Source organism: Artibeus jamaicensis, unplaced genomic scaffold (assembly GCF_021234435.1).
Source record: "Artibeus jamaicensis isolate MK-2021 breed Jamaican fruit bat unplaced genomic scaffold, CSHL_Jam_final scaffold_474, whole genome shotgun sequence".
Lineage (NCBI taxonomy): Eukaryota > Metazoa > Chordata > Mammalia > Chiroptera > Phyllostomidae > Artibeus > Artibeus jamaicensis.
In genome coordinates, this window is record NW_026522046.1 from 12,069,667 (window position 1) to 12,087,900 (window position 18,234).

General features: G+C 36.6%; 1 protein-coding gene across 9 annotated transcripts in view; it reads left to right on the plus strand.

The window, feature by feature from the left end:
- TBL1XR1 (TBL1X/Y related 1) overlaps window positions 1-18,234 on the plus strand; it is a 152,877-nt gene that overhangs the window by 86,300 nt on the left and 48,343 nt on the right. The window contains exon 3 of one of the 9 annotated variants that reach the window (XM_037128333.2): window positions 3,380-3,496. The exons of 7 other annotated variants lie outside the window; for them this stretch is intronic. The gene's annotated coding sequence lies outside the window, so the exon portion shown is untranslated. Of the gene's footprint in view, window positions 1-3,379; window positions 3,497-8,277; window positions 8,373-18,234 lie in introns of those variants that run through there. One more of the 9 variants, XM_053657955.1, reaches the window with a different exon arrangement.

An 18,234-nucleotide genomic window follows, 5' to 3' on the forward strand; every position in this document is an offset into this window, starting at 1 on the left:
AATATAAGGAAATGTTAATTTTAAGGTCTTTGGTGGTGGCTGGGTTCATATTTTTAGTACAGTTCTTTCAATTCTAAAGTATATTTTCAATTTTTAAAAGAATTTTATTTATTTATTTTTAGACAGGGGAAAGGAGGGGGAGAGAGAGAGAAAGAAGCATCAATGTGTGGTTGCCTCTTGTGTGGCCCCCACTGGGGACCTGGCCCACAACCCAGGCATGTGCCCTGACTGGGAATTGAACCTGTGACCTTTTGGTTCGCAGCCCGCACTCAATCCACCACTGAGCTATGCCAGCCAGGGCCATTTGCAAATTCTTGTAATAAAATATTATAAAGATACTAATAGGTCGTATTTCTCTAAAGCAAATTCCTCTTGTTAATATGTTGTTTTTAGTGGCTTTTATCAAACTTGATATTATTTCTTTAAATTTGAAAATAAGTTTGAGTTTACCACTTTTCTGCCTGTGCACTGAGCTCTGAACTGTGTAGGGTGCAGAAAGATACAGAAATATAAACAATGAAAGGGGTAAGACAAAACATATCCACACGATAATTTGATTACTTCAAAGTGACATAGCGAAGACTCATTAAGATAATTTATAATTCATAAATTCTGAGGGAATGGATACATGATTAGAGTAGGCTCAGAGTCAAGTATGATTAATGGGAGGTGAATCCCTGGGGCTGCTTTATTTTGAACAAGTTTTGAAAATGCTGTTAGAGAAAATTACTGGATTCTCTTTCCATTCTTTTAGTTGACCAGTTGTCATTTATGAAGTATAAATTTGGACACACTTTTTTCTTAATGTAATGTATTCATTTTTCAGAGGACGATTGCTTATTTTTTATACTGGAATTGTTAGCCAGATTAGATGATTAGAATTTGTTTTGAAAAATAATCTGTATTTTAGGAATATGGTTAACAGTATATTACTGAGGTGTTGGGTTGAAAAGTGAAACATCAGTGTTCCAGAATTTTGTGGTTCTTTCATAAAGTTCTGAGACACAAACACAGTGCTATTAAAACATTGGTAAAATATCTGATATTAAGTATAACCTTTATAAAACAGTAATTCATTTTTTCTCATTTAATTTACTCTGAGGAAATCTATTCTGCTAGACTAAAATTTTAAAATGTACACATCAGAATACATTGTAAGTGGGTGAGAATGAGGAAAAAATAAAATTAAAATATAAATTGTAATTATGAGGCATGCTATTTCAACCACTTAAAAATTTTTTAGCCAATTTTTCCCCAGTCCTGAAATGAGAACTTCTAACAAAACTAAGCAGTTAATATATTTTAGAAAGTAAAATGTATATGTAATTACTTGATTTCTTAATGGCTTCATATTTTTCTAATGACCTAAGATAGTCAGATTTGGTCCTATTTTGGTCTTTGGATTTTTTTTTTTATATTCCAGTAGTATTGCATTAATGAAAAGAATTACCATCTTTTCTAAGTTTTATAACTTCCTCAAAGCAGATGGGCTGCTGTGTTGTGCCCAGCTTGAGCCATTTGTATTGTTCCAGGAGTTCTGTATTACGATATCTCAGCCTTTGAGAAAATTGTGTGCTGACTTGTATGAGTGGTGGAAAGAATTACAAATGTACTTATGTTCTATAGATAGAAATTCAGTGAGGGACAATCTAGTGGGTGTCACATGACATACCAACTAGTTACTTTAAACATCACATTCTCCTTTAACTGCTGATCTCAGTGCCAAGGCCATCTTAGAGAAGAGTATTTTACCCAAGACTAGTTCAGTCTTACATTTTGCAGGACTTGTTTTACACTGTGCATTATTGGCTGAAAACAACACTACTAATATTATCTTACCATAAGTATTTTTATTAGTTAGTAAAGTAATGTTTAAGCCTCTCTGAAAAAGTCATGGAGAAAATTGCTAAGAACAGCTGATGCTCAAAATAGAGCCCAAAAGTATGCTTTGCATATCTATCCTGATTCTGTTTTTTGCCATTAACGTTAAGGTTATTTTAATCAGTTCATTAGGATCATAAATCAAAATACCCAAATTCAAATGGAAAATATATTTAATATGAAGAAACAATTTGTTTCATTTTGTATCTCAGACACACATGGATGTCATAAACATTTTTAGACTAGCCAAGATCAAGTTTCATTACGATGAAGACTTTTATTTTGCTTTTGTTTCTACCAACCAGAGAAATTTTATTAGTGATTCTGAATAATATATTAGGTACTATATTGCCAAGGTGAAATGTTCAAATGAATAATTAATGGAATTATGTGGATGCAAAGTTACTTTATAACCCCTTAGGTAATTTGCATAATATAAGCTTTAAAAAAGTTTTTTATTGAATGTTTCATTATATCTTTGTCTTTTAAATGTAGGTATTGCATCCTTTAATAGAATGGACTTTTGATAGATTTTTTTGTTATTAAGATGTGTTTGTTGGTTCTCTTGTCCCTGGAATTTTAAGTCTGCCAGGTCAGAACCTTAGTGTCAACATAAGGAAAAAATAAGTATACAGTAGAAAAATCAACGGACTTACGAACTTAAAACTTACAATTCAGTTAGACCTTGGAGGAATAGCTAGAACCGGGCAGTTAATTGTATTTGGGAAATTACAGTTAGGAAATCACCATTTTTCTGAGGCACCAGAGCATTTCTGTTGTTTGTTACGGATAGAAGCTTGGTTTCTGTCAATATGGAAACTTCGACACAGACACCCTTTCCCATGTTTCTGTATCTCACCAGGGGTGGGGAGGGGTCACTCGTTTCAGTTAGCTGCGTTGTTGGAAGAAGCCAGGTTCTGTTTTTAGACCTCACCAGAAAAAAATTATTGCATAGAGAAAATACACTCATTAACAAAGAAGGGTATCACAAATAAAGTTACTGCTTTACTACATATTTTAGATTGTTTAATTTACCGTAATCATTTTTGTGTCCTTTCACTCTTTAGTTACTTAGCCAAGGACAGTTTTGAGACACATTATCACGTGAAGTCATTGCTAGCCCAAAGGTGTCCTGTACTATTTCCTGTGCTGTTGACTTGAGCAGTCTGGCTGGCCAAAGGTGAATACATTTTTTTTAGATCATAATTTGGTCACTCATAACTAATACAGTTTAGATGAGAATGGTACTAAGTCCAGGATAGCATGAAAACCTTTACAGCAGTTACGAGTCACAAAGTAATTGCTTTTTGCATTTCAGGATCTTATGAAAATTCCTTTTCTTTATTTTTCCACCTGCTATTTCCAAGGTTAACAGTTAAACTTCACTGTTAACAAAAGTCCTACATTTTATTGCTTTTTCCTAAATTCATAGAATCTCTCAATGTTAAAGCTAGAGGAGCCCTTTCACATTATCTAATTCAGCACCCTCATTTTACAGATGAGGAAACTGAGGCCTGTGGCTAGAACAGAGGCCTCCTGACTCAGTCCAGGACTCTTTCTATTGCATCATGCTGCCTGATGTTTGTTTACGGAGCTCAGCAACATCACATACAGGGTGAGCTTTTTTGTTGTTGTTAAATGAACACACAAAGTGGTTTGCTTCTCTTACCAGCTGCTGTTCATCATTCCTGTCAAACTCTTCATTTTCCTTTTTTGCTGGTATCTGTTTTAATGCATAACATAGTCTAGTTACTCATGACTTTTTATTTTGCTGTTACGTCTGGGCATTTGACCATTATTTTTTAGTTAAATTTTCAGTAAGAAGGTTCCTTAGCAGTGACTAAAGTAGCCTTTCCAGGCACTGTTAGCAATAGTAGACTAAAATTTATAACAGGAATGATTTGCAGAGTTGTAATTTTAGATTTCATAAATGAATTACAAGTAAGAACAAGAGTATAGATAGGAGATCTAAGAGCAGATATGATACTACATATGCGTGTAATTTTTTTTGTGAAATAAAATACCGAGAAATACTAGCCAGGGGCATGACATAATTGCGCTAACAATGGTTTATCTTATAACCTCATGGATTTAAACGCATTTGTGTTTAAGGTTATTGAGTTATTTTTTCTATTGATGAGTTACTTTTCTCTATTTTTCTCAAAAACTGGCCCATTTCTGGCTAGTGGTAGCCTCTTTAAGTAGTTTCCATGTCCTTTAAAGACAGCACTCTAGTAGGTGTAGGTAACTGTCTTGCTTTCTTAACAAGATATTATACGCTTATATGGTTTTCAAGGCTAACTCATGGACTTCCAAGTTCTCTTACATTATTATTTACAGATTTCTGTAGGACCAAATAGTAATTTCTACTATCTCTTCCATTTAAAAAATGTTTGTAAACATTGTCCATAATTAATTTTTGCTTTTGTAAAAGAATGAGAAAAAAATCTTTCAGCTTAATGAAAATTAACATGCTACTTTTATATATTTACTTTTTAAAAAATATGTTGTTTTATGTCACTGAAATAGCCATGGTGTCAACCTTTAGAATTTTTTTGTAAACTATAGCATTAATAATGTTCAACTATGGATCTTGGATAAATTTGTTAGATTGGATAGAATACCACCATCACAGTCACACAAACAGATACTTTGACTACTTAGTTATTTATCAGCCATTTGAAAGGGTCCCTCTTACCTACCAGTAGACTGTGTTTCAGGTGGACTAAATCAGAGGTCTAGATGCGTTATGTGACAGTCGTTTTCCTGAAGAGAGAGATGTCTGCGGGAAGAAGGGTTGTAGATGCTTTTTCTTTAAAAAATTTTATTATATATTTTTCCCATTACCATTCAGTCTCCTCATACTCTCCTCTGCCATTACCACACTGTTATCCATGTCCTCGAATCCTTTCTCCTTTTTGCTCACCCCCTCCAACTCCCCCCAGCTCTCCCCAACCCCCTCTGCTTAGCTGTCATCCACCCTTCTCTGAGTAGGTCTCTGTTTTGCTTGTTAGTTCAGTTTGTTAATTAGATTCCACATATGAGTGAGATCATACGGTATTTGTCTTTCTCTGACTGGCTTATTTTAGATGCTTTATTTTGATCAAGGCATAATGGTATATAAATTGTGCTTAGATTATATTTATTATGCTGGAGCACAGAGTTATGACTTATGAAGGTTTTAAAGAAATATTTGAACAGCTTCTATGTGTTGGGTATTAGGCTATAAAGAACAGTCTGCCTTTTAAATGTTTAGTAGTTTGGTAGTGGTTGAAAAAACAAATATGCATAATAAAAGGTTATACAATAACAACTTTTAACACTTAGATTATAAACAGCTTTTTCATGCATCCTGCCTACCCACGAGGTTTGTAGATTAGATTTTATTTTTTTATTTTTTTATTTTTTAACAGAACAAGAAACTGGAGCTTGGGGAATTTAAAATGAATTTTATTTATAAAAAACAGTAGCCTTCGAAAGAAAACATAAACATTCTGCCTATTTTAAAAAGTAGAAATACTACGTTTGGGGTACAGAAGGAGAGTGCGCAGCCATCCTTTAATGTCAGCATTTGAGTAGGCCTCGTAAGGAGACAGCATTTGAAGAAGAACGGGGGAATTTCAGCACTTATAGTTGGAACAAAGAGCTAAAAAGCAGGAGTGTGGAAATTTGTTGCATATTAGAATGATACAAATATACAGATGGCCCTGATTTATGATTGTTCAAGTTAAAAACTTTCAACTTTACAATGATGTGAGAAAAACAGCATTCAGTAGAAACCGTACTTTGAATTTGATCTTCTCCCATGAATGTGTGGCATGAAACTCCTGTGATGCTGTGCAGTGGCAGAGGGGTGATTTTGCCCAGCTGTAAACTGACGTAAGTTTCCTGAATACATAATGATGTTCAGTAGGTTGGGTGTATTGAAAAGCACTTTCAACGTAATAGTGTTTTCAGCTCATGATGGGTTTCTTAGGTCCTAACCCCCATCAAAAGTCAAGGAACATGTCTTCATCTGAAGGGTGCATTTAAGGAAGGTGCTGTATGGCTAGATAGATGCTTTGAGACCATAGACTGGAGAACTTAAATACTTGGCTAAAAGGTTTAGAGTGAATATGGAAGCTAATAGTTAGCCATAAAATATATATGACATAATCAGAGTTATGTTTTGTGTCTGGGTGTCAGAAGATAAAAGGAAAGGACTAGGAGACTTGGACACTATTGTAGTACTGGTGACAGGAGCTGTAGAAAGGAAAGGCCTGGCTAAAAGTGGTTTCGGATAGGTAATAGAAAACAGAATCAGAGAGGGCAGGTAAGAGCTAAGACAGGAAGTTCAATCCAACATGAGACTAAAGTTGGTAAATGGTAGAATCAGTGATAGTTACGGGCAAGAAGAGAAACAAATTTGGGGGCCTAGGGCATAAATATTTCTAGAGAATGCTAATTTATAAGATTCTGAAAAGAGGATTTGTGCACCAGTAAGCTGGAATAAAGGTCATCAGATTGTTTTTCAGAAGGGCTCCATCAGTGGGGAGGGAAAGGTCGGGAGGTGTTACATGATCATTTTCTAATTCTTCAGGGTGGATGAAATCACTAGTGGGAGAGAAGAGTGAAGATCAAAAGGCTTCAAAGAAGTCAGCTGTACACATACTAGAGCAGGAAGAAAAGTCCGTGAGAGGAGAGAGGACAGAGTTAGGAAGTCAAATAAATGTTGGAAGTTTAAAGACTATACTCTTCAGTCTTTACAAATGCTGGAAATGGCAAGGGCTGGGAGTTAGGTGGGAAAACCCTTTGAATTTGGATGTAATTAGTAATAAAGTTATTTAAGAGTCTGTAAGATCAAAAGCAAAACTAACAATAACAAAATTTTTTTTATATGAAACACATCTTTTACTGTAAATGCATGAATGTGATTATACTTCTCATAGTGTACTCCTCCCCACCAGTTTATTAATTTTTAAGTCTTATAGTCCATGAATGTTATCAGTGTATCACAATCTTATTTTGGTGCTCTCCCTTTAATAGACGTTTTTTTTGACACTAAAAAAGAGTGATGCTAAAAAAAAACACATCTTTAGGAACTTGTGCTTTTATTTCTCTAGGTTGCACAGTTATGTACATAGCAGTTTTAAATGTTTAATTATTTGAACCTGACAAAAAGGAGCAAATCTGTGACCCAGTCTAATATTTTTACTTCTTTAAAAACAAGATTTTATTTATTTTTTAGAGAGAGGGGAAGGCAGGGAGAGAAACATCAGTGCGAGAGAGATAATGTAGATCCGTTGCCTCTCAGAGACCTGGGCTGCAACCCAGGCACGTGCCCTGACTGGGAGTTGAACCAGTGACCTTTCGGTTTGCAGGCTGGCACTCAAACCACTGAGTCACACCAGACGGGGCTAATGCTTTTACTTTTAAGAAAAGGTTGTCAGGTTGTTTTTCAAAAGGGCTTCACATTTCCATTTGCAGTAAATGAGAATAACCTTTCCTCATATTTCTGCCAGAAATATCAAATCTCTTATATTTTAACAAGTATAATTTTAGTATTTGTTACTTAGATATGTCATTTCCTTGATAGCTAGTAAATCTTTATATATTCAGATATGGGTATATTTTTTTTCTTGTATAGTTTTTTGAGTTTCTAGTCTTGGTTAAAAAGATTTTTTCCTAGCTGTCTATGTTGAATATGTATTATTACATACTGAATTACGATGTATATCTGCAGTATGTATATATGTACGTGTATACACTCATACATGTACAAAATATTTAAGTACTAAGTCCATCTAGATTTATTTTTTTAAACTTAAAAAAATTTTTATTTATTTATCTTTAGAGGGTAAGGGGAGGAGAGAGGGAGAGAAATATCAATGTGTGGTTGCCTCTCATGTGTCCCCTGCTGGGAACTGGCCTGCAACCCAGGCATGTGCCCTGACTGGGAATCCAATCTCAGTCCTTTGGTTCATAGGCCCGTGCTCAATCCACTGAACTACATCAACCAGGGCTGATTTATTTTTTCTTGTAGTAAAATATGTGGGCCCACTTTTATTTTCTTTCAGATGGATAGTCACTTGTGACAGCAAAAGGCTGCACAGCCATCCATCCTTTTCCCTTGTCAAGTTTTGTATCTTTCAGTAGAATGTTATGTTTATTCACTTGAATCCTGTGCCTATTTTGTTAACTTTTTGGTAAATATTTAATTGTTTTTTTCTCTTACAAATGGAATATTTATTTTCTCATCTGTATTTTTAGGTGCTTATTACTGGAATAGAGAAATGCTATTGTTTTCATTAGTCATATCCGTTCCTTTATACAGGGTTAGGGATTTAGCCAGAAGACCCAGTAGATTGTATGAGATCGTTTTTTTCTCTTTCATACATGTCTTTTCTTTTTCAGCAGGTCAGCACAAAATATGGTGAATAGCTTTGGCCTGGTTGGCCTCAGTGGATTGAATGCCAGCCTGCAAACCAAAAGGTCGCTAGTTCAGCTTCTTGGTAAGGGCACTTGCCTGGGTTGCAGGTTCACTCCCCAGTTGGGGGTGTGCAGGAGGCAACCAACCAGAGTATCTCTTGCACATTGTGTTTCTCTCCCTCTCTTTCTCCTGTCCCATCTCTCTAAAAATAAATAAATAAAATCTTAAAAAATAGTATGATGAATAAAAAAATAAAGATTTTGAAGTGAGCAAAAAGTCAAGGAGGTTCTGATAACTTTTACCAAAGAAGCAAAGTGACCTTAGATTGAGGGGCTTTCAATGAGATGAGATCCTTGAGGAAAATTAAAATTTTTGAAAATCCATGATGTAAATTTTGATAAGGAAGTTAAAAACATAATAAAATGCCAAGTGGCTCAGAGGGACAAAATGATTTTGGATGCCACCATTGTTTGGGGTTTACATACATTACAAATGCTCAGAGAGAATTGGCAGAACTACTTGGGCTGAATGGGAAGATTGTCCCATCTGTTGTTGAAATGTCTGATCAGTAGATCCACATGAAGTTGGATGGAGAGCAGATGTAGTCCAGGAGGAGGATGTTGTATTTGAGGATGCTGAGAAGTGTGAGTAACTGAGGTGATCACGAAAACCTGTTCAGTTAGGAACTGAGTAGCTCAGAGATTTAAGAAGTTTACCTTAAAACATGTATGTGCAGAGTGTATGCACACTTTGTTTTGTTTCACAGTTACAGGATTTAAAAGGTAGAGACATTTTAGAGTATGTGGCAGGATGCAAGGCAGGGTTTGTATGCCCTGAGGAACTTTTAAAAATACACATGCTTGCTCTGTATTTCTTAGTTGCTAAAACTTAATTAAGACCATTTAAAGTTGTCACAAAGTTCATGATGTTAGTTTGAAAAAGATGCCCCAGGTGATTTTGATAGACCACACTAAGCAAGAACCCGGTCATCTAGAACTGGAATGTGGATCTTTTTCTTTGTATTTAATGTTTGGCCAAAGATATATGGAGGTAGAACTTACTGAAATAAAGACAGTCATGGAGATCAAGATGGGAATGGATGAAAAAGACTACTGACTTTTAGTCATCAGTGAAGATCATTTTTTGGTCTTTCAGAATATTTCTGACTAGTTAAAAAAAAGGTTTATTTGTTTTATCCAGCAAGTAATAATAGAGTCAGTCTTTTTGTGAGTCAGTCTATATTCTAGACACAAGTACAATAGTAAATAATAATGATCACTTGTTCTTAAGTACCTTTTTATTGATGAATGTGAATAACTTGTCATTCCTAGAGTATTTGAGTCACCACAGTGTTTGAAAAATCTTACCTATCCCACATATTATACAATCCAGTATTGTTTCTTTTCTGTATTATCTACTTTATTTTATTGATTATGCCATTACAGTTGTTCTATTCCCCCCCTTCATTCCCCTCCACCCTGCACCCCCCACCATTCCCCCCCTTTAGTTTATGACCATGTGTCTCAAGTTCTTTAGATTATATATTTCCCATACTATTCTTACCCCCCTATTTTCTACCTACCGTCTATGCTACTTATTTTCTGTACCTTCTCCCCCCTTCTCCTCCTCCCACTCCCCTGTTGCTAACCCTTCATGAGATCTTCATTTCTGTGTTTCTGCTCCTGATCTCCCTGTCCTTTTAGTTTGCTTTTGTTTTAGGTGTGATTGTTAATAACTGTGAGTTTGCCGTCCTTTCACTGTTCATATTTTTTATCTTCTTTTTTTTCTTTTAATAATTTTATTTAGTTATTTTTCAAGTACAGTGTTTTGTCTATTTCTCCCGTCTCAGCCCCCCCTCCCATCCCGTGCTCCCCACCTCCCTCCCATTTCCACCCCCCTTAGTTCTTGTCCTTGTGTCCTTCCTATTTGTTCCTCCAAATCCCTCCCCTTTTTCTCCCTTAAATTCCCTTCCCTCTCCCCTATGGTCACTGTTCCCTTGTTCTTTATTTCAGTGTCCTTGTTTTTATTCTGCTTGTTTGTTTGTTTTGTTGTTTAGCTTCCTATTAAAGGTGAGATCATATGGTAGTTGTCTTTCAACACCTGGCCTATTTCACTCAGCATAATGCTTTCCAGTTCCATCCATGTTGTTGCAAAGGGTAGTAGCTCCTTCTCTCTGCTGCATAGAATTCCATTGTGTATATGTACCACAATTTTTTGATCCATTCATTTACTGATGGGCACCTAGGTTGCTTCCAACTCTTAGCTATTGTAAATTGTGCTGCTATGAACATTGGGGTGCATAGGTTCTTTGTAGGATTCTTAGGATATAATCCTAGCAGTGGAATTGCTGGGTCAAAAGGCAAGTCGATTTTTATTTTTCTCATATTTTTTATCTTCTTTTTCTTAGATAAGTCCCTTTAACATTTCATATAATAAGGGCTTGGTGATGATGAACTCCTTGAATTTGGTCTTATCTGAGAAGCACTTTATCTGTTCTTCCATTCTAAATGAAAGTTTTGCTGGATAGAGTAATCTTGGTAGTAGGTCTTTAGTTTTCATGACTTGGAATACCTCTTTCCAGCCCCTTCTTGCCTGTAAGGTGTCTTTTGAGAAATCTGCTGACAGTCTGATGGGAATTCCTTTGTAGGTGACTGTCCCCTTATCTCTTGTTGCTTCCAGGATTCTCTCCTTCATTTTAATCTTGGCTATGTAATGATGATGTGCCTTGGTGTGTTTCTTCTTGGGTCCAACTTCTTTGGGACTCTCTGAGCTTCCTGGATTTCCTGGAAGTCTGTTGCATTTGCCAGATTGGGGAAATTCTCCTTTATTATTTGTTCAAATAAGTTTTCCACTGGTGGCTGTTCCTTTCCCCCTTCTGGTACCCCTATAATTCGGATGTTGGAGTGTTTAAAGGTGTCCTGGAGGTTCCTAAGTCTCTCCTCATTTTTTTGAATTCTTGTTTCTTCCTTCTTTTCTGTTTGGCCAATATTTTCTCCCTTCTGGTCCACTCCTTTGATTTGAGTCCCAGTTTTCTTTCCATCACTATTGGTTTCCTGTGCAATTCCCTTCATTTCAATTAGTTTAGCCTTCATTTGTTCCTCTAATTTGTGACTAAAATCAACCAGTTCTGTGAGCATCCTGCTCACCAGTGTTTTAAACTATGCATCTGAAAGTTTTGCTATTTCTTCATCACTTAGATTTATGGGCTCTGGGGCTTTGAGATCTTCTTGAGCCATTTTTGGTCTGTTAGCGCCCATTAATTATGAGGAGCAGAGCCTTAGATGTTCACCAGGGCGGGGCCTCTCAGGTCACTGATTTGTGACGCTGTATGTGGGGGCAGGGTCAGAGTGGGGAAATGGCGGCCCCCTCTGCTGCCTCTTGCCGCTGGGGACTGCTCGGTCCTGTCTCACTGCCCACTCCCTCGCTGGTCTATCTGCGCATGAATGTGGGTCTGCGGGTTGCTCACTGGGTTGCTCACTGGGACTGCCCGTTGCAGCCCCACGCCTGGGATCCGCTCGCCTGAGTCCGTCTGACCGAGTTTTCCTGTGCTACCCCGCTCCGCCAGCTGCTGGCTTCGCCCCTCTTACCGGTCAGGCTGAAGAATTTGTTGTTATCAGACTTCTGAAAAGTTCAATTTTCTGTGTTCTGGCTGTGTTTTCTGTTGCTAATATTTTGTTGTCTCTAAACTTGGTTGTGGGAGAAAGCGTGGAGTCTCCACCTATGCCTCCATCTTGGCGGAAGTCCCTCGGTATTGTTTCTTTAGAGTAATGGTTTATATAAATAAAAAATTAATTTAGAAAAAGAACGCTTTCACTTGTTGCCATACCTCTAAGTGCTTTTTTTGTTCTAAGTGATGCCCTGAAATCTTCCTTTACCACTAATATAAGGAGCGATGACAGCCCCCCCCCCCAAAAAAAATACCCAAAACCAAAAAAAAAAAACCACTGTGAGCCCATTCCTACTGCATAATGGGAAGGAAGGGGAATTCTTTTAGTTCTAGCAGAGAAATAGCAGTTCCAGATCCTGTCCGCTGGTCATGAGTAGATGTAAAACCTTTCACACTGAATCACCCAGTGATACCTGATAAAGTAACCAGAACGGAGCACAGGAGTGGAGGTTCTCCTCTGTTTCATTGTAACGTATTTTATGTATAAAATTTTATTACACTAAAGCTATTACAACATTAGGTGTTTTAATTGAGGTTGAATGTGTTTTAGATTGGTGGCCCAAACAGCTTCATATCTTTTGAAAGACTTTTTTCTTCTGTTTGTTGTGCAGAAAAGAGCACTTTTTAGTTACATGAATGAGATAAACCAAAGATTAAATATCTGATTGCCAGATGGTATTCAGAGGAAATTTACTACTAATTCCTTAATGTAATACTTTCAGCATGTATCAAACCGATTCTGAGGTTGACTATACAGCATCCTCTTCTCTCTAAATTTCCTTCTCTGAGAAAGCCGTGAGGTTGAGAGGAGTGAGAAGAGAAGTTCCAACGTGCCTGCGTGCACGTTCCATTGTTTGGTCTTCGGGTTTTGTTCGTTTAAAGCTCTTTATGGAGCCCTGACATCTGTTTGCATTGTATTGAAGGAATAAGGCCATTTCTAATTCCTGTACTTGGGAAACAGTAAATTAATCAGCGATTTGATAGTAAATGGTATGTTTCTGATGAAAATTCTGGGAGTATGTCTAGATAAACTCATAGTGAGTTATCACTCTGGAGCTGTTGACTTTTCAGAGAAAACAGAGTTGAGTATTCCATATTCAACAGAGTTGAAAACAGAGTTGTGTATTCCAGTATTCCATAGTCAAATGGAGATCTTTACACAAAGTAAGGATTGGAAGAGTAGGATACTTGCTAAATATGAGATAGGAGTTGCTGTATTGTCATTACACTCACTATCCTCATCCTTACAAATAGCTTCCCATTATTATAGAGAACAGGCTCAACTTCATGTGTTACAATGGTCCAGAAAAGATACAAACCTTAGGAGAAACTGGATGCAGTAAAGGAAATTAAAAAAATATATTTTTTTTTGGTCTCCCAAATGACATTTTCACATAGTTTTAATCAGAATCCAAGTAAGGTCTACATACTGCTTTTGGTTGCTAAATTTAAGTCTCTTTCACTTACTGGTAGAAGACATTTGCTCATTTATTCTGTTGAATATCCCATATTATGGATTTGTCTAATTGCATCTTTGTGGTATTGTTAACACATTGTACTGTACTCCTATAATTTCTGTAAAGTGGTAGTTAGAAGCTTGGTTAAATTCACTTTTAGGTTTCACAGTGAGTCATCTTTTTTTTCCCTTTTGCACCATACCATGAGGCATAAACCGTATGGCTGTTTCATTTTTCAGTGATGTTGATATTGATTGGAGGGCTCTGGAAGAGTCTGGAGAAAGGGATGGTGGGACATCCTAGCAAGAGCTGCGCTTACTCATCGATTCTGCTTAGGCCTCTCCACCTGACAAATAATAGCTTATATACAAAGATTTGAAAAGGAAGAGAAGCCCCATTTTGAGTTTCCTCTAATACAGAGGAAAACAAGTATCCTACTCTTCCAATCCTTACTCTTCCAATCTGTATTAGGGGAAACTCAAAATGGGGCTTCTCTTCCTTTTCAAATCCCAGCCACAACAATTATTGGTATGGGATAGGAGTAGCACAATTACTGTGGAACAGTTAGTTGACATTATTAAACACAGATGTGCTTCTATTGCCTAGATGTCCTCTACTCCCTGCATCTCCTCTGTTCTTTTGAGTCCTCAGCGTGTAAAGGTATGGAATTTGTACCAGGCGTAACCTGGGAATCTGGCTATACAGAATTTCAGATTTGTTGCTCAGCATTCCACTGTGTTGCTGATGTAGCAAACAAATTGAATATGTACGGACTGGATTTTGTGGTGCTCAAGGCCTGCATTCTTTATTTTCATATATGTGGTCAAGGTGGCTGCCATTGTGTGTAGTTTTCAATGCCTTCTCTTTGGAAAATAAAGGCCGTTAGACACCAGCTTCATGTTTCAGTTGGTGGGAAAGAGAGTGCAGCCCTTTGGAACCTTACCAGTTAACACAGGTGGTGAGGCTGGGCAGACCTGCCAGACACTGGGCTGCACTGTGAGGGGAGGACATGTGAAGTGGTGGCCGTGCTTTGTGGCACGGCCTGGCCTCCATGCTGTTTCTGCAGCTAAATTTATGTAGTAGGATTTAGTGGAAATGGCACGCAATCTGAAAATTGCTGCTGAAGCCTGTTCTCAGTATCACTGTCTGTATTAATGGAGTTCCGTGTTACTACAGTGTTCAGGAACTGGAACAGTGCCAGGCATATTAACACTAAGTAAATGTTGTTGATTAAATGCTAAAGTAAATCTCAGTAAAATTATTGAATCAAGTGGGATTATCTAGAAGGCTATGTATGGAGGCACAGTCTCAGAAAGTTTGTACATTTCACTGCAACTTTTAGTTGGTAGACTCCATATGTTTTACCAAAAGTAGAACTTTTTCATGAGGATGTTATATCTTTTAAGTACTTTTTTTGTATATTAGGTGTCAATTTACTGAACACCTAACATATATTCCAACATGAATATAATAGAAGTCAAACTAAAGATTTAGGTCATGCTGCAGTATGAATAGTGGTGTGGTTTAAGAGGTCTGGTTCTTCAGGGACATTCTTGAACCTCTCCAAAAAGATTAGGGCCAATATTGCCAAGAGGAAATCAATTTTTTAGATTCTCAGGTCTCACACATTTTGGTTTTAGTACCTTGTACATTCTTTATGTAATGGTGACTCTAAAGAATGTTTGTTTATGTGGGTTATAGCTACTGATATTTGCTGTATTTAAACTGAAATTTATATTGCTATAAACACATTTTAACATTACAGTAAACCCATCCCTAATACATTTTATGAAGAACAGCTATTTTCCAAAATGAAAAATTTTCATGAGGAGAGTGGCATTGTTTTACATTTTTCAAATCTCTGTTAATCTCTGGCTTAATGGAAGACATCTGTGTTCTCACATTTGCCTCTGCAGTCACATGTGGAGATACATTAGTGTTGTCAAAATATATGAAAACTGGCCTTGCACAGATAAATAAATGTAAATATTTCAAATCAAACTGCATATTTTTTCAATACATTTGGATGATGTCCTTTGATACTGCACCAAATTTCAACAAGTGGATAGTTTCTTGAGGGTTAGTTCTAGTGTAAGATGTGAAATTGTGTCAGTCAACATTTTATATTCTATTCATTAAAATCCACTGGTTTCTCTTGCACTTTGAATGAATGGTTTCTCATACATAATTTTGTACTGGTCAGTGGGAAAATATTTGTTCACTGGGTTATGCAGGCCTTCCATATGTGCATTACATAATATTAAAAAACAGACTAATTGATATCACCATTGATCTCATTAGAATACAGTTTGGGAGGCTCTCAATCCAGCTCATGATGGCTGATAAAATTTCCAAGTACTAATTTTCTCTTAAAAGCTTAAGTTTTATCCCTGCCAACACATACTATTAGTTAATTTCTTTAAAGTGATAGTTTCACTTTATTTGCAAGAAAATGCCTGCAGAATTCTCAGTCTGGAAAACCCTCCTTTGTCAGTTGTTCTTCTGCATGAAGGTGCTAGTCCATGATCAGAAGTAGCCAGCCCAGCTCGTAGCACAGTGCTTTTCTTTGAGACTCATCATTTCAGTGTGCAACAAAGTGCTTTTATGTGTAGTGAGCATTGTGTTACATAGGATATGAAAGTATGTGTATTTGAGGATTAAGACATTAATAAGGTAAGCATTTTCTTTTTTCTTGCATCAAGGAAATTCTTCAGTGAAGAATTTTTGTGGGTTTTTTTTGAGTGCATGGTAGTGAAGAATATGACTACTAAGAGAGTAAGGTGTTCTTCTTGCCTTGATTTTACCCACTTTATAATATCATCGTAAATGTCACTTCCATGAAAAAGGCAGGTAATGTCTTAATAACATTACAAAAATAATTTTGACCTCACCCTTTAAGAAATCTTGAGAACCCCATGGATCTACAGGCCTCACTTTGAGACCTAATTTCTGTACTAAATAAAAAGGTGACACAGTCACCTTTTAAATAAAGGTTATTTTAATAAAAATAAAGGTTATTTTAATAAATATTTTAATAAATAAAGGTTATTTTAATAAAAATAACACAGTCTGTGTTATGGGCTTGATAAAGATAGTAAATCTGGTTTTTAGTTTTGAGCACTTGGGGCATTGTTAGCAGTGAAATGTATTTACTATGAAAAGAAGTATCTTTTAATAAGATACTGCTGAAAATCTGCCTTCGCAGTTGATCCAACCCAGTCAGGTTATAGACTATTTAGGAAGGAAACAGAATCTCAGTGTGGTTATGGAGTGATGTACTTGATTTGTTCCTACTTGTGTTTTAGTTTGTTTTTTAAACAAAATCTAATAGGATAATAAATTGACCTGTGGTGGATTTTCCCCCCTTTTAAATAAACTAAACTTGAAAGCCTACTTCAGTTCACATCTATCATCAATTTCTATTCCATTTGCTTTTTGCTTTTATCTTTCAGATATTCCAATAGCTAGTGTGTGTGTGTGCGTGTGTGTGCATGTGTTTGCCATGTATACATGGATGTATCGGTCTGTTATCTGAGTACTAAACTTGGTTGAAATTGTCTTCACCTGATTTGAACAGCATCGATTGCCCATTGGGGGGATGAAGGTTGATCTCTTCCTTACAGTTTTCTCCCCGTCATTGGACACTTGATCTGTGTTAATCACACATTTCTGCCAGCAGAACTATCCTCTGCACATTTTTACTTCTCCCCTTCTCATAAAGGATTTACCAAATATGTATAATCAGTCTATGGACACTCGTTTTGATTCACTGGGGTTCAGTAGTTTTAATTTTGTCTGCTTAGTTTTGTCTTTTCTTTTGAGGAATCAAAAGAAAAAGGTTATAACTCTATGAGTTTATTACATTCGGTACCTTTTTCTCTTTATTTTGCTTGTAATTTCTCAGTTTTAAGCAAAATTCCCACCCATTGACGTAATCGTCCTTTTCAAGTTTTAGCTGTGTCAGGCTTCCATATCCTCCAGTCTGTTCCAAAGCCAGAGGAAGTTTGTTTTAGTTGTGAAATTTTATTACTTTTCTTATATTTGTTCCCATTCAAACAAACTCAGAGCTTTTCTTTCGAGTAGGAAGGCACTAGCTTCTTGATTTTCATTTTCATACCTAACTTTAGTTTCTAGACATTTCCTTCCCACACCGATAATTGTTTGCTTTAAGTCTTATGACTCATTTCTGTTCAATAATTGAAAAAAAGTACCAGAAGTATGGCCTCTCTGTTTCCCTAGTGCTTTAATTTGTTTTGTCCTCCTTCATTCCTCTGTCAGTATATCTTGACTATAATTTTATTTAATCATTCAGCATGTGTATTGAATCCTGTAGGCTTACCTTTTAAAGGGACCACGGAAGGCAGCTCCTCAGGCCTTTGGGCATAAAAAGACACAGGGCTCCAGCTGATGTCAGGTGAACTCACATCAACGGTGATTCGGATTGGTTGCTAGTTTACTCTTCTCAATCTTAAGAGTTTTGCTGGGACTTAAAATTGTTTAACTGAGTCAAAATTAGTGCCCCCTGGCATCAAATCAAATGTTCTGTCAACACCTTTTTTTTTTGTTTGTTTTGTAAAAATCACAAGGTGTGGTGAGCTGTACAAAAATAGGTGATGGGTTGGATTTGACACACTGGCCAGAATGTGCAAATCCCTTGGTCACAGTGGAAACAGTCCATCGTCCTCAGAAGTCCGTTACCACTGAATGAATGATTTGGTACACTATTTGTCTGTGTCTTTACGTGTCAGTGCTTATAAGTAATAGTTGGTTCTTAAAAGCATCATACCTAAATTACTTAAATGGTTCTTAATGAGGTGGGC